This window comes from Lampris incognitus, chromosome 1 (assembly GCF_029633865.1).
Source record: "Lampris incognitus isolate fLamInc1 chromosome 1, fLamInc1.hap2, whole genome shotgun sequence".
Lineage (NCBI taxonomy): Eukaryota > Metazoa > Chordata > Actinopteri > Lampriformes > Lampridae > Lampris > Lampris incognitus.
The window spans coordinates 56908209-56924701 of record NC_079211.1 but is presented as its reverse complement, the minus strand read 5'-3'; the positions used below and the strand labels follow the sequence as shown (position 1 = coordinate 56924701).

The window sequence follows — 16493 nt, the reverse complement described above, 5'->3', positions numbered from 1 at the left end:
GAAGTATGTGGGAGTGGTGCAGGATATGTATGAGGGAAGTGTGACAGTGGTGAGGTGTGTGGTTGGAATGACAGATGGGTTCAAGGTGGAGGTGGGATTACATCAAGGACCGGCTCTGAACCCTTCCTTGTTTGTCAAGTCAAGTTTATTTATATAGCACATTTAAAACAACCACAGTTGAACCAAAGTGCTGCACAAGCCTAAAATACAATATAAAATAAGTAACACATATGAATATAAAAATATATGTAAAACAGACATAGTAAAATAAAGAAATTAAAATGTAAACAATAAAACACAAGAGTAAAAGTATATTTCCCCAATAAAATCTAGCTCAACTTGAATTGAATGCCAGCGAGAAGAGGTAGGTATTTAACCCAGATTTAAAAGTCTCTAGGGTCTGAGCAGATCTGATGTGTACTGGTAAGTTGCTCCAGAGATCAGGGGCAGCCACTGCAAAGGCTCTGTCACCCCTGTTTGCAATGGTGATGGACAGGTTGACGGACGAGACCAGGCAGGAGTCTCCGTGGACGATGATGTTCGTGGATGACATTGTGATCTGTAGCGAGAGTAGGGTGCAGGTGGGCGAGAGCCTGGGGAGGTGGAGGTATGCCCTGGAGAGAAGAAGAATGAAATTCAGTAGGAGCAAGATGGAATACCTATGTGTGAATGAGAGGGAGGACAGTGGAATGGTCAGGATGCAAGGAGTGGAGGTGAAGAAGGCGTATGAGTTTAAATACTTGGGGTCAACTGTCCAAAGTAATGGGGAGTGCAGGAGAGAGGTGAAGAAGAGAGTGCAGGCAGGGTGGAGTGGGTGGAGAAGAGAGTGCAGGCAGGGTGGAGTGGGTGGAGAAGAGAGTGCGGGCAGGGTGGAGTGGGTGGGGAAGAGAGTGCGGGCAGGGTGGAGTGGGTGGAGAAGAGAGTGCGGGCAGGGTGGAGTGGGTGGAGAAGAGAGTGCGGGCAGGGTGGAGTGGGTGAAGAAGAGAGAGCGGGCAGGGTGGAGTGGGTGGAGAAGAGAGTGCAGGCAGGGTGGAGTGGGTGGAGAAGAGAGTCAGGAGTGATGTGTGACAGAAGGGTACCAGCCAGAGTTAAAGGGCAGGTTTACAAGATAAACATGCTGAGCCACTCTCCAGTCCAGTTGGCGGCGGTAATGCACCAAATCGATGTTTGCCAACCGACATAAAAGCGTAGAAAGCAGCAGATGCAGAAGAAGAAGACGAAAAAGACGAAGAAGAAGTAGAAGAAGAAGAAGAAGAAGAAGAAGAAGGAGAAGGAGAAGAAGAAGAGTTGAACGTCAAACTCGGTGTCGCTTTAATGTGAAGAGGCATCTACAGCATCGTTTGTGTTTCTTTGTTTGACGCAGCTTTGCAGCACAACAAACAGGTAGGCCTGGCTGGCTTTTCTTGACATGCAGGGTACTGTAAGCAGCGTCGACATTTTGAAAGGGTTTTATATGTGTCTGCATCGTTTATCTGCCACGGTTCGGGTCGGCGGTAATGCTAACTAACAATACACAACATTATATGTCGGTGTGTGGCGTAGCCAGCTACGTGTAGAGCTGTTCTGGACAAGTGCAATTTATCAGGTTATATATACAGGCTATACATTATATCCGGGTTATATATTATATCCGGGTTATATATCCAGGCTATACATTATATTCAGCTTATACATTGTATCCGGGTTATATATTATATCCGGGTTATATATCCAGGCTATACATTATATTCAGGTTATACATTGTATCCGGGTTATACATTGTATCCGGGTTATACATTGTATCCGGGTTATATATCCAAGTTCAACATTATATTCAGGTTATATATCCAGGTTATACATTATATCTGGGTTATATATCCAAGTTAAACATTATATTCAGGTTATATATGTTATTCAGGTTATATATCCCGGTTATACATTATATTTAGGTTATACATTATATCCGGGTTATATATCCAAGTTATACATTATATTTAGGTTATACATTATATCCGGGTTATATATCCAGGTTATACATTATATCCAGGTTATATATGTTATTCAGGTTATACATTATATCCAGGCTATACATTATATTCAGGTTATACATTATATCCGGGTTATATATCCAGGTTATACATTATATCCAGGTTATATATGTTATTCAGGTTATACATTATATCCAGGTTATATATTATATCCAGGCTATACATTATATTCAATTCATACATTATATCCGGGTTATATATCCAGGTTATACATTATATCCGGGTTATATATTCAGGTTATACATTATATCCAGGTTATATATTCAGGTTATACATGATATCCGGGTTATATATCCAGGTTATACATTATATCCGGGTTATATATGATATTCAGGTTATACATTATATCCAGGTTATATATGATATTCAGGTTATACATTATGTCCAGGTTATATAGGCAACACGTTAGAGCTGAGTCTAGGCTTGCCTCTGAAGCGCTGGTGTGTAGAGAAGGTTCCCTTGCTGTAGCTGGTAGTGTCTACTAACTCGAAAAATACCAGCTAGCTTAGCTTAGCATTAGTTACTCAATGTCTGGGCATCAAACCAACACACTAACTTGTAAAACATGTCGAGTGGCAGCTGGTTAAACTTGTGCGCAGGTTGGTGCCATTTTGGGTCGACGTGGGGCTGTGTGTTTGTGTTGCTGTGCTTTCATAACCAACGCTTCCATCGTTTTCATTTCTTGGGAAATCCATCTAGCTAGCTACCATAACTTGTAAACTTGTGTCTGGAATAGCCTTAAAGTTATTCTGCTATGATATACTGACATATTACTGACTTTCATGATATATTGACATTATTATTGACTTTATTCATGATTATCTATCTGTCTGTCTATAAAACATGATATGTTGACATTATATTATTGACTTTATTCATGATTATCTATCTATCTATCTATCTATCTATCTATCTATCTATCTATCTATCTATCTATCTATCTATCTATCTATAAAACATGATATATTGACATTATATTATTGACTTTATTCATGATATCTATATCTGTCTGTCTATCTATCCATCGATCTATCTATCGATCTATATATATATATCTATATCTATATATATATAGATATATAAAACATGATATATTGACATTATATTATTGACTTTATTCGACAATAACGCAGCGCAGAGATAGACCAACTGCGTATTGTGTTGGGATGAGCACTATTGTTTTTTCTTTAAGCCTTATTTAAATCCTTTTTCTAAACAAATTAGTTGAGAACAATAAACTGGCGAATTAGAATGTTTGGCAAATGAATAACAAGTGGGACAATCTGGATGTACTAAAGAAATTCAACAGCTCGTCAGATTCAGATTAAAGGTGTAATCTGTGACTTTTTTCGCTACTTCATCCTTTAGAGGATGATGACCATGTGGTAATTCTGCTGGACAGACGATCAGTATTACAGCAGAACAACACTCCAGTGTTTATCACTGTACTATGTAGGAGGCAGAGAATAACAGACCTGTTGCATCTGCTCTACAAGGTGTAGCAGCCATTGTCGTCCAAGTGCCATCAACCCTTGTAAAAAAAAAAGGATCCTCGGACCAAAGCTAATGCAGGTAGTCTATCTCCTAACCTCACCAACATAGGTCGTCCGTCAGGACGCCCCCAATAGGGTTTCGGTTGTGCATGTTTGTTTAACGCATGGGGTGCTACTCCACATGCAGTTCTGTGGTTCTCTGCTAAATGGAGCGTTTGTACCTTTCCATTGTCAAGATGCATTGATCATCTGCAAAGCCACAATGTCCCCCAGTCCAGAACATCATGAATGCACCTACTACTGCTACTCATAGGAATAGCAGGATTTATTATCAAGGTTTACTTCTCTAGATCTCCTCTGGACAGCCTGCAGGTAGTCTAATATATTACAAACCTCATCAAAGTAGATCATAGCACTGTTCTACAGCTGCACAGATTGTTTGTCCAACAGAAGCATCGCCACCTTGGCGTAAGGTTTCAGTCTCTTTCCTGCTGCAGTTATTTCTCAACACGTACTTGTTTGCCACTGCACCAGTTGGTGCTACCTGACCAAAACATCTCAACAGCAGTGTACGGAGACTGTTGAGGGTCTCCAAGCATGGTCCAGATAACAGTTAGTCTTACGTAACACGACTTCATGATCCAGATGACTAAAATAACAGTTTTTTAAAGGGGAAAAGTTTTGGATTTCAGTTTTAACTATTTATTGAAGACTCTTTTTGTTTCGAGTGTCTTCTATTGAGGAAAGGATTTTAAGATGCAGTTCATGAAACCAAAACTTCCATTTTATTATGTAAGTAAAGAAAACAAAACAAAGTGAAACACAACCTAAACAGAGCAAGATTCAAACTAACCCTCAAATGCAGTCAGAGTGGACCAAGATCTGGAAATACCTTGTGCAGTTTTGTATTTGTGTCGTAGAGACTGTCGATGACCCTAGTATGAATGAGATAGTCTCTTGTGTTAGTGGAACAAGTGTGAATCTCTTCCAGACTACTCCCGCAGGTCTCTTTAGGTCTGCTCAGACCTGTTTTTGTATCTAGATGTATGCAGATTTTTGGATTAGTGGATTGCTCTTCACACCGGGCATTACAGTATGCCTCAAATGCATCTCAAATGGCCACTTGTGATCAGATCCCGGGTCCCCGCTCTGTATGCAAATAACATACATATAGCTTCCATTTACATAACACTAAACACCAGCAGTAAATACCATCTTCTATTGCCTCTTCAACACACTCAAAATGTTTGGTACACTGCTAATATATGGACTTTCAGAAATGTGCAGATAATGTGGACAATGCCACAACATTACTTGTGTTCTGTCTGTGGCAATGTAAAAAGATTCTCCCCTCTTGTCTTGATGTGTGCTCAATAATCCAGGTAAGAAAATCAAAGACCAGTTCATCTGCGTACAGCGTTTGGTGACAAGATGCGTTTCATCACTCAGCTAATGCCCCTTTCCCACTACATGGTACCGGCTCGACTCAACTCGCAGGGTGTCGTTTTCCATCACCGCAAGAGTATGCCCTCAGTGTAGCTGGTCTGCGTTGAGTTTGGTACCCACTCCAGTTTTTTTTTTTTTTTTGAAACCTCGACAAAGGTGGTACCAGAAAAGTGCTAACAGTTACCAAAATGCCAGTACTTTCTAGTAATGGAAAACGAATAAGTCGAGTTGAGTTGAGCCGGTACCATGTAGTGGAAAAGGGGCATAAGTGACCTCTTTAGTCTCAACTGACTGCAGGTATCCCCACCCTTATAAACAATACAGTGCCGAACGACCCAAACCAACGACCAGTTTCATATGCAATATGGGTGTGACCATTAGCTAGAGTTTCAAAGGTCATGTGAACTATTCAGAGAGGATTGGGGATTGTTGCAATCACAGCATACTGATCAGTACTTAAGGTTTGACTCTCATCATCCACTGGTGCACAAACTAGGAGTCATCAGGACGCTGTATCACCGAGCTGACAACGGCCCCAACGACACAGAGGCCGGGGAAGGGCAGATGTCCCACATTAAACAGGTTCTGGTTAAGTGTGATTATCCTAAGTGGGTGTTTGTAAAGACGCTGAAACAGTGCTCCAGCTGATCGAAGAGAGGAGAAGGACAACAGCTGTCTAAGTGTAAACCAGTGATGATTCCGTATGTAGCGGGAGTGTCGGAACAGTTGAGACGCATGTTTTCAAAACACTGCATCTCAGTTGCTTTCAAACCGCAAAACAGGCTGCACCAGAAGTTGGCCCACCCCAAACAGGCACAAACAGAGCAATATAGTGTGTACGCCGTTAAGTGCCAGGAAGATTGTCATGACTTGTACATTGGGGAAACCAAACAGATGCTGGCCAAGAGGATGACACAACACAGGAGAGCTGACACATCAGACAAGGACTCCACAGTCTACACCATCTTCACAGTCTACACCATCTACACAGTCTACACCATCTACACAGTCTACACCATCTACAGGCCAGTGGCCACTCTTTCAAGGATGAGGATGTGCACATCCTTGATAGGAAGGAACGCTGGTTTGAATAGGGGGGTCAAAGAGGCCATCTATGTGACGAGGGAACGACCATCCCTGAACCGGGGAAGGCGGGGGGTGGCTAAGAGTACATCTGTCACCATCTTACAATGCTGTGATTGGAAACATTCCCCAACCCTCTGTGAATAGTACACATGACCATTGTAACTCTAGTTAATGGTCACGCTCATATGTGCATATGAAACTGGTCGTTGGTTTGGGTCGTTAGGCACTGTATTGTTTATAAGGGTGGGGACACCTGCAGTCACTGTATTGTTTATAAGGGTGGGGGTACCTGCAGTCACTGTATTGTTTATAAGGGTGGGGGTACCTGCAGTCACTATTGTTTATAAGGGTGGGGGTACCTGCAGTCACTGTATTGTTTATAAGGGTGGGGACACCTGCTGTCACTGTATTGCTTATAAGGGTGGGGAGACCTGCCGTCAGGTGAGACTGAAGAGGTCACTTAGATGATGATGAAACATATCTGTCAATAAACGTTGTGTCCAGATGAGCTGATTCAACCTTCTTTGATTGTCCCCTCTTGTCTGGATTCGACATACAGGCTATCCACCCCCTCGTTTGTCCCGCTTAATTTCCATGCAGATTAACCCTCATAAGACACACCCTGTTGGTGGTGGATGAATCCAGAGCAAACAGAAAAGGGAAATGTAAACAAGAGGATGGTCTAAACATTGCTCTTTCAAAGCACAGTATTAATTCGCTTTACTATTTCTCTCTTGCAAACTCCAGTTGTTGTTTTTGTCCTGTCTCTCGCAGAATTGTTGGTGAAATTGATTTCCATGCCTCAGGAATCCTGTGGTCACATGACCAGGTACATACACTTGTGCTGATACGTGGTCCCACAGTGTGAACGGACACATGCATGTTCAGACTACACTACACGTGTGTCCAGACTACTCTACATGTGTGTCCAGACTACACTACATGTGTGTCCACACTACACTGTACTACATCTGTGTTCAGACTACACTACACTACATGTGTGTCCACACTACACTACACTACATGTGTGTTCAGACTAAACTACATGTATGTCTATACTACACTACATGTGTGTCCACACTACACTGGACTACATGTGTGTCCCGCATCACCTCGGAATTTATCCTGAGTGTCGGCTCTCAAGACGTCTTGAGGACACAAAGGCATTCGTTCAGACTAGGCCATCAAAATTGGCTAAGAATAATGTTCCATTATTTCTTCTAAAAAACACAAATGTCGAACCTATTCGAATATATGTTTTTACGCATTATGTCTATAAGAGGGAAAACTCAAATACAATGAGACATAACTACCTGTATAGGTGTATTAATTTCAAACATAACAAACATGTCATTTAAAAGGTGTACATACTTACACATTACAAAATACACTAATGAAATAATGTCCTATGACCGATACCATAAAACTTCATTTAAAGACCATAGATTGCCCCCCCCCCCCCCACTGTGGTTGGTGCTAGAGTGAGAAATGAGAACGTGCTGTCTCTCGGAGCAAGATGAATGATTGGTAATTGATGTGTTATTCGATAGCCTAATTTTTATACAGATTAGGTAATATTCATAATGGTGTCTACCCGCCTGCCGCCCAATGACTGCTGGGACAGGCTCCAGCATCGCCGCGATCCTGAGAGCAGGATAAGTCTTTGTATAATGGATGGATGGATGGATGGGTTTAAATCAGTGGCGGCTGGCCAGTAGAGGGCGCCGCCCCCTTCACATATCAAGAGATGAAAATCAACTTAAACATGTTAAATATAATTTAGTTGTATAATGTTGAAATAAAAGTGTTTTCAGCCTCTGAGCACCTGTTAGCAGCATTAAATGCTGGTTCAAATGGTATTTGCTTGATTTCTGTCATACATATACTTCCGGTCTGAATACATATACTTCCTGGTTGAGGGGCGCTGGCCAAACGATACCTATGTAAGCCCTCAGACTTGTGGCGAGCAGGTGACCTGAGGCTGCTGTCTGATTGGTTTCTTCACATTTTCCAAGGGGTGCAGTTCTGTGCTCCCCCAGACACTCCCACTTTTATTGGCAAAGAATCGGTATTGTTTTAATGTTTTTTGATCTAATGTGATTGGACAGTTCTTGTGGCTGTCAATCATGTTCACACCCACCACGACACTTTGTCTCGACTGTCAATCATCCACCGCCTACGAGCCCTGATAAAATCTATAGGCTACATGGTCCTTCTGAATAGCTCTGGGACTGTGTGGACATTAAAGCAGCTGTCAGGTGTGCTGCGCCAAGGTAAATGGCGTCCCCCCAAAATTTTTTAGCACCAGTCGCCACTGGTTTAAATAAACAATTTGATGGTATTTTTCCATCTTTGCTGAGCAAGAGTGAATGTGACATTGTGTGACTCCTGTCCATGATGCAGTGTATTCAGTGCAGTGGCCAAGGCCCTTGCGAGAATTCGCAAGGTAGACAGCTGCGGTAGTGCTTCCTGTTGCCAGCTAAGCACCTTTCAGTTCTTGCTTTTGGATTCCCCCATTCTCCCTGGCAGAACACCCCTAGCTCACACACATTCTTTGGCCTCCTTGCATGCCCAGCATGTTCCCCATCGATTTTCAAAAATACTCAAGTCTGGGGACTGTGGTGGCCATTCCAAATCTACTACTACTACTAGTACTACCTCTACTACAACAACAAATTATTTAGACAAACAAACAAACAAAGATAAAACAGAAGTAGTTGTCGTTGGAGCCAAGGAAAAATAATTACAACTCAGCTACAGTCGGTAATGTTAAAATCTAGGGCTGTACCCGAATCAGACTTTTTTTAATTCAAATCGTATTTGGCTGTTCAATACCAAGATTTGTCCATTTTTTTTCATATAGACTTTTCTGGCAATCAGAAAATCCATTGGCATGAGTCTCAGTGATGATCGCTACCACGTAAACATAGTCAAACGCAGCAGAGTCATGGGAACCTATTTATGAGCATTTAAAAATCAATAAAAGACGGCTGCATATGATGCATGATTTGAATTGCTGACATAGGATGTCAGGCTGCCATATGGATTTGTCGGAATAATGAGGCGGGCAGCACACGTGTATTTCTGCTTAAATCAAGCTCTTGTAGCCTTATCTTTTACTAGCAGAGGTACCCGGCATTGCCCAGGGAAAATGTCCTCACCAAAACAACCAACACGATCTGATCTTGGTTTTTGAAATATTTTTCGAACTGTGCAATCCTTGGAAAGTGCTCATTCTAAAGATACCTTTCTTTTTGTTCTACAATGAGTATTTCTGGAGTTTTAAGCGAACAAACAAACACACTCCTGGCCACCGCCGCATATCACCACAAAATAAACTCAGTTTCGCAAATAAATCAAAGTTTTTACTTGGTTTGAAATATTTTTTAACTATGCAATCCTTGGAAAGTGCTGACTAAAGATACCTTTCTTTTTGTTCTACAATGAGTATTTGTGGAGTTTTAAGTGAACATACAAACATACAGTCTTGGGCACCGCCACCGCAAATCGCCACAAAATAAACTCAATTTCGCAAATACATCAAATTTTTTACTTGGTTTGAAATATGTTTTCGGACTGTGCAATCCTTGTAAAGTGCTGATTCTAAAGATACCTTTCTTTTTTTTCTACAATGGAGTATTTCTGGAGTTTTAAGCGAACATACAAACGTACACTACCAAAACAACCAAGGCTCTGATCTTTACGATATAATCGATGATGCTGTATTCTTACTCGTGCTCGTTTCGCAGCAGGAGTTTTCTTACTCATAGATGGATTTCTGGTCTTTATTGGCATCTAAAAAAAAAGATTAGTTTTGATCAGAATTTTATTAGCATTTGTTGCATCATGAAGGACCCCACCAGCCTTCCCACATCCACTTCACCCTCCTACCCTCTGGCAGGAGGTACTGGAGCATCTGTGCTGCCTCCACCAGACTATGCAACAGTTGCATTCCTCAGGCTGTGAGGCTCCTCAACAGCCTGAACACTTAGACCTTCCATAAAATGACTTTTTGACTGTTTATTCTCCGCTCAGTCTTTAGTATATTACATTTTTACTGTTTTTAAATTTGACAGTTTTGCCGTTTTTAATTGGCTTTATGTTGTGTTTTGGAAAGTGTTTTAACCTCGTTTAGAAAAGTACGAAATGAAGTTCAATGTTATTGTTTGTTTGAAGTTATCCGCAGTTAGGCATTAACCTGTTTGGTGCTTTTCCTCAGTTTGCTCAATATAATTTTCTTTTTCAACCCCCTCACCCACCTTGTCTAAACAGGTAAACTGGTTTTTTTGTTTTTTTGTTTTTTTTTGCGTCGTTTAAACATTTAACAATTTTATGAGTTTTGCACTTCACTTGTGTGTTGACAAAAAAAAAGGAACCTCTTGAGTTGGACTGCAGGCCCTGTTCAGTGGAGGACCAGTCCATGTAAGGATCAAGCACACAGTTAGTCTCACCCTATAGCAGAGCTTCTCAGCCCTGTGTTGGTGAATGGCCCTCTGCGTGGTCCCCCATGAGGAAACAGTTAAAATCTCCATGTAAGGTTGTTTTACCATCAGTGTGAGTCATACTTGCCAACCTCGAGACTTCAGACACCGGGAGATTTTTTTTCCCAGCAGCGGGGGACGAGGGGTCTTCCCTCATAACAGAAATTGTTTCAGAGACTTTGTTTTGTGCATCATCGAACGTTTTAAGTCTGAAATGACAGTTTGACCAGTGTCAGCACAAAGCAAGGCCGGTGGAGAGTTGTAGTCGACGTGGTGTGACTTGAGGTTTGGGCTTCGTAGGTGTCATTGTAGTGCCATAACCTAACCAGTGTTAGCGCTGCAGCACGGCCATCACGGCTGCTCTGTGGAATGAATTATGTCAACTTACTGAAACAAAATAAATATGACTGCAAAGGGAATTTCAATACATATGAAACTATGGACCGTAAAATCTGAAAAAAATTGAAACTAATATGAACTTAGTAGGTAAACAGAAAGTGATTGTATTCTCTTTCAGCGTCCCAACATTTTTCACATTGTGCGTTGCATCTTAGTTAATTTTGAATCATGTTAAAATGTTGACACAAATATTTGATTACAACAGTAAATGGAATGAATTTAAAGACAAAAGCAGGAATCAGGAACACTTTATTTGTCGTTTCATTTCATGCAGTTGTACATATAAAATGAAATGAAATGCTGTTTCCCCCAGCCCACAGCAGTGCAACACAAAGACAAAAATACATCCAAAAATTACAAGAACACATACACTACCGTTCAAAAGTTTGGGATCACCCAAACAATTTTGTGTTTTCCATGAAAAGTCACACTTATTCACCACCATATGTTGTGAAATGAATAGAAAATAGAGTCAAGACATTGACAAGGTTAGAAATAATGATTTGTATTTGAAATAAGATTTTTTTTACATCAAACTTTGCTTTCGTCAAAGAATCCTCCATTTGCAGCAATTACAGCATTGCAGACCTTTGGCATTCTAGCTGTTAATTTGTTGAGGTAATCTGGAGAAATTGCACCCCACGCTTCCAGAAGCAGCTCCCACAAGTTGGATTGGTTGGATGGGCACTTCTTTGAGCAGATTGAGTTTCTGGAGCATCACATTTGTGGGGTCAATTAAACGCTCAAAATGGCCAGAAAAAGAGAACTTTCATCTGAAACTCGACAGTCTATTCTTGTTCTTAGAAATGAAGGCTATTCCATGCGAGAAATTGCTAAGAAATTGAAGATTTCCTACACCGGTGTGTACTACTCCCTTCAGAGGACAGCACAAACAGGCTCTAACCAGAGTAGAAAAAGAAGTGGGAGGCCACGTTGCACAACTGAGCAAGAAGATAAGTACATTAGAGTCTCTAGTTTGAGAAACAGACGCCTCACAGGTCCCCAACTGGCATCTTCATTAAATAGTACCTGTTAGAGCCTGTTTGTGCTGTCCTCTGAAGGGAGTAGTACACACCGGTGTAGGAAATCGTCAATTTCTTAGCAATTTCTCGCATGGAATAGCCTTCATTTCTAAGAACAAGAATAGACTGTCGAGTTTCAGATGAAAGTTCTCTTTTTCTGGCCATTTTGAGCGTTTAATTGACCCCACAAATGTGATGCTCCAGAAACTCAATCTGCTCAAAGAAGTGCCCATCCAACCAATCCAACTTGTGGGAGCTGCTTCTGGAAGCGTGGGGTGCAATTTCTCCAGATTACCTCAACAAATTAACAGCTAGAATGCCAAAGGTCTGCAATGCTGTAATTGCTGCAAATGGAGGATTCTTTGACGAAAGCAAAGTTTGATGTAAAAAAAATCTTATTTCAAATACAAATCATTATTTCTAACTTTGTCAATGTCTTGACTCTATTTTCTATTCATTTCAGAACATATGGTGGTGAATAAGTGTGACTTTTCATGGAAAACACGAAATTGTTTGGGTGATCCCAAACTTTTGAACGGTAGTGTATATCCAAACTAACACACATATCCAAACTAAACAAAAAAATCACTGTCCAAGGGAACGAACCTCAGCCAGGATGACTGTTGGAACCGCCGGTCTACATGGGTTAGCAGTTAGCTTAGCCCGCCCTGCATCCACATCCTGTCAGACCACCTTCGGTGTTTCCCCCTCAGGCGCAGCTCCAGGCAGGGGCCGTGGTCCCTGGGCCCACCAGACGAAGCAGACCAAGCTCTCCCAGCTGATCCAGTGCCAGCTCCCCCAGCCATCCTTTGACACACCTCCCCACACTCCTCACGACGACACCAAAAACACCACAGTCAATGCCAGATGAGGCTGCTGCCAGACCGCCCTCGGTGTTATCGGAACTGCCGGTCTGCATGGGCTAGCAGTTAGCTTAGCCTGCCCCACTTCCGCCTCCTGTCAGACCGCCCTCGGTGTTACCTCCTCGATCGCAGCTCCAGGCAGGGCAGTGGTCCCCGGGCCAACAAGATGCAGCAGACCAAGCTCTCCAGCTGATCCAGTGCCAGCTCTCCCAGCCATCAAACGAAGACAAAACTTAAATGCAGACGTAGACAAAGACACTGCATGGACGGTACTGGGCAATGCCGCCGCAAACGTGAATTCAAAGACAAAATGTATGCTTTGAAAAAGGCAGTGGCACTGAGCCACACATCAGACCTACATATATATATATATATATATATATATATATATATATATATATATATATATATATAGGCTACCCTACATAAAGTGCTGGTGTTCTTTTGTTTCAGCATGCAAGCGAGCACCTTAGAATATATTGGCAATTGTTGAGCTGATGGTGGCCGGTAGGAAAGTTTTGACATCTTGCCCAACCCTAGCAAGAACCCAGTTTCATTGTAACACCTGTGCGGTGTACTGGCTGTACACGCATCCTTCAACCTGCGATATGAACATTATTTCCAGCAATAGAGCTCCAGTTGCTGAAGTCATGCTGGTCCAGCATTCAGAACTGTTCCATATTGGTAGTGATCAAAACCCTTGGCAGCTGCAGTGTTTTCACCAGATCTTAAAATGGTAACTGTTGTGCTGTGAGATGGGGGCTTGAGGGGGCAATGAAAATGGAGATCTTTTTGCGGCATGCAAAAAAATATTCATGCGATGTAGGACCACCGTTTTGGAACCACGACCCAAGATATTGCCACGTTTAGTCATCTTTCATCTGAGACGGCCCAAATCACAGACTGTACGCGGCTTAATTCATAATCGATTTTATTGATTTTTTTTCCCAGCTGAATTGATTTGATTCAGCTGTGTTTACCCTGCTATGCTCACATCACAGTGTACTAAGACCAGCCAGCCATGTTTTTAACCTGTTTGTGTCAGTAAACTCACTAAGATGGTCAAGGGTTTAGTTACTCTTTAAACTCATGTCTCCCTTATAGGCCATCTTTAAGAAAATATGTGATAGAATTTATCAGTCATGATCAGAATGGTGTTAACACATTATTGCATTACTGTATTAATATCACCTTTTTCTGGTCAACAAGTAGAATAAGGGCCCTGACACACCTGGCCATCGGGCCGTCGGTGAGGGTCTGTGACCCTAGTTTTTGCGGTGTGTCCCACACCGTCGGCACTAGTTGGACACCTGTCAGCAGCTTTTCGGCCAATTCAGCATGTTGAATGGGTGGAGCCTGTCAGTGAGAGAGATCACTCTGATTGGCTTTTCCGCTTAGCCAGTCAATGCAGAACGTACATGCTAGTTGGCCATCGGCTGTAGTCTTTGCGGTATGTTCAAGTGCTCCTCTTTGGCCTAGACGGCAGGCGACGTGAGGTGACGCAACAGTCGGCCTTCGTCGCCGCCAGTCGGTTTGGTGTATCCAGGCCCTAACAGCACTGTCTAATTTGAATAATATTACCGTCACTGATTAGAAACTTGTATTGCATTACCGGTTGTGGGGGAAGGTTAGACTCACCACAGTACCAGTTGTTGGGGAAGGTTAGACTCACCACAGTACCAGTTGTGGGGGAAGGTTAGACTCACCACAGTACTAGTTGTTGGGGAAGGTTAGACTCGCCACAGTACCAGTTGTGGGGGAAGGTTAGACTCGCCACAGTACCAGTTGTGGGGGAAGGTTAGACTCTCCACAGTACCAGTTGTGGGGGAAGGTTAGACTCACCACAGTACTAGTTGTTGGGGAAGGTTAGACTCGCCACAGTACCAGTTGTGGGGGAAGGTTAGACTCGCCACAGTACCAGTTGTGGGGGAAGGTTAGACTCTCCACAGTACCAGTTGTTGGGGAAGGTTAGACTCACCACAGTACAGTACCAGTTGTTGGGGAAGGTTTGACTCACCACAGTACCAGTTGTGGGGGAAGGTTAGACTCACCACAGTACCAGTTGTTGGGGAAGGTTAGACTCGCCACAGTACCAGTTGTTGGGGAAGGTTAGACTCACCACAGTACCAGTTGTGGGGGAAGGTTAGACTCACCACAGTACTAGTTGTTGTGGAAGGTTAGACTCACCACAGTATGCCAGTGCTTTTTAACCGGTGTAAGAAACATGAATGTGGTGCCACAGTTGATACCAAAGTGATGGACTGTTGGAAGTCGTGATGGACGATGGAGAAGCTGAAATGGTTTCCTCGGATAAAGAACTTCTTGCTGAAACAGAAGCAGATTGTCCAACAAGGGATTTTAGAAGCTCCTTCCCATGAAGTATTACCACTGTTTTGAGAAGTATTACCACTGTTTTTAGAAGTATTACCACTGTTTTCAGAAGGCAGATGGCTGAGAAGCTGTATTTCACTTGCATTGTTTCCCAACTGGTTATAAGAACAAAGTTAAACAGATTAACTTACAGAATGTGGCAAAGTGCCTTGACCCCCCCCCCCCCGGTGGAAAAACCTGTAAGGTTTTCCTCGATTAAAGTCTTGTTCGATAAAAATGTTTTGTTTTTCTTCTTGATGTGTGTTTTTTTTATATGCACAGTGATGGTCTGACATGGTATGTTCAGACTCTAGAGAAAATGGCAGCACTTAAATAATTGTTCTATGACACATAAGAGAAAGACAGGTCAATACCCGTAGGAAGACGCCGAGCTGCATCATGCGATCGAAAGAGGGGAAAATTCAAAATGGACACGTAATCTGGGCATCCAGGTAGCATAGTGGTCTATTCCGTTGCCTACCAACACAGGGATTGCTGGTTCGAATCCCCATGTTAACTCCGGCTTGGTCGGGCATCCCTATAGACACAGTTGGCTGTGTCTGCGGGTGGGAAGCCGGGTGTGGGTATGTGTCCTGGTCGCTGCACTAGTGCCTCCTCTGGTCAGTCGGGGCGCCTGTTTGGGGGGGGGGGAACTGGAGGGAATAGTGTGATCCTCCCACGTGCTACGTCCCCCTGGTGAAACTCCTCGCTGTCAGGTGAAAAGCAGCGGCTGGTGACTCCACATGTATGGGAGGAGGCATGCGGTAGTCTGTAGCCCTCCCCGGAGCAGCAGGGGGTGGAGCAGCAACCGGGATGGCTTGGAAGAGTGGGATGATTGGCCAGATACAGTTGGGGAGAAAATGCGGGGGAAAAAATCCAAAAACAAAAAACGGACATGTAATGTAATCGTAACCATGCCAAATTTCACAGTTAAATACCAAGATCCTCAGTACTGACCACTCGAAGTAGCAACTCTTGTTCTTGAGTCCATGCTTAGAAAACCAGTCTTGTACAGTTTGAGATGAGAGACTTGCGGGTGTTGTGCAGAGTGCCTTGAGCTTGTGGTGCAAATTTTCAAATTGGGACGGCGCAAATATTTAAAATGTGCATTGTTGATTTCTTCTGTGCTTCGCCTTCCTGTGCGATTGCTGTTAAGGAACCATACAGATAAAGCACGTTTCAGCCCGTTCACTACAAAATACTTTTACATTACTGCTGAACAGGTCCCAGCGCATGAATGAGCTTGTCCTACCTTCCAGGTGGGCCGTGATTTCCATTCATTTAAGTAAGTTAAAAGCTCCGGAAA

At 42.8% G+C, this 16493-nt stretch overlaps 1 protein-coding gene across 2 annotated transcripts in view; it reads left to right on the top strand.

The window, feature by feature from the left end:
- Positions 1-1250: 1250 nt before the first annotated feature.
- The window catches only part of fbxo38 (F-box protein 38), an 82192-nt gene continuing 66949 nt past the window's right edge, over positions 1251-16493 (top strand). Inside the window, exons 1-2 of one of the 2 annotated variants that reach the window (XM_056284025.1) lie at positions 1276-1383; positions 6827-6881. The gene's annotated coding sequence lies outside the window, so the exon portion shown is untranslated. Of the gene's footprint in view, positions 1384-6826; positions 6882-16493 lie in introns of both variants that reach the window. The other variant, XM_056284033.1, reaches the window with a different exon arrangement.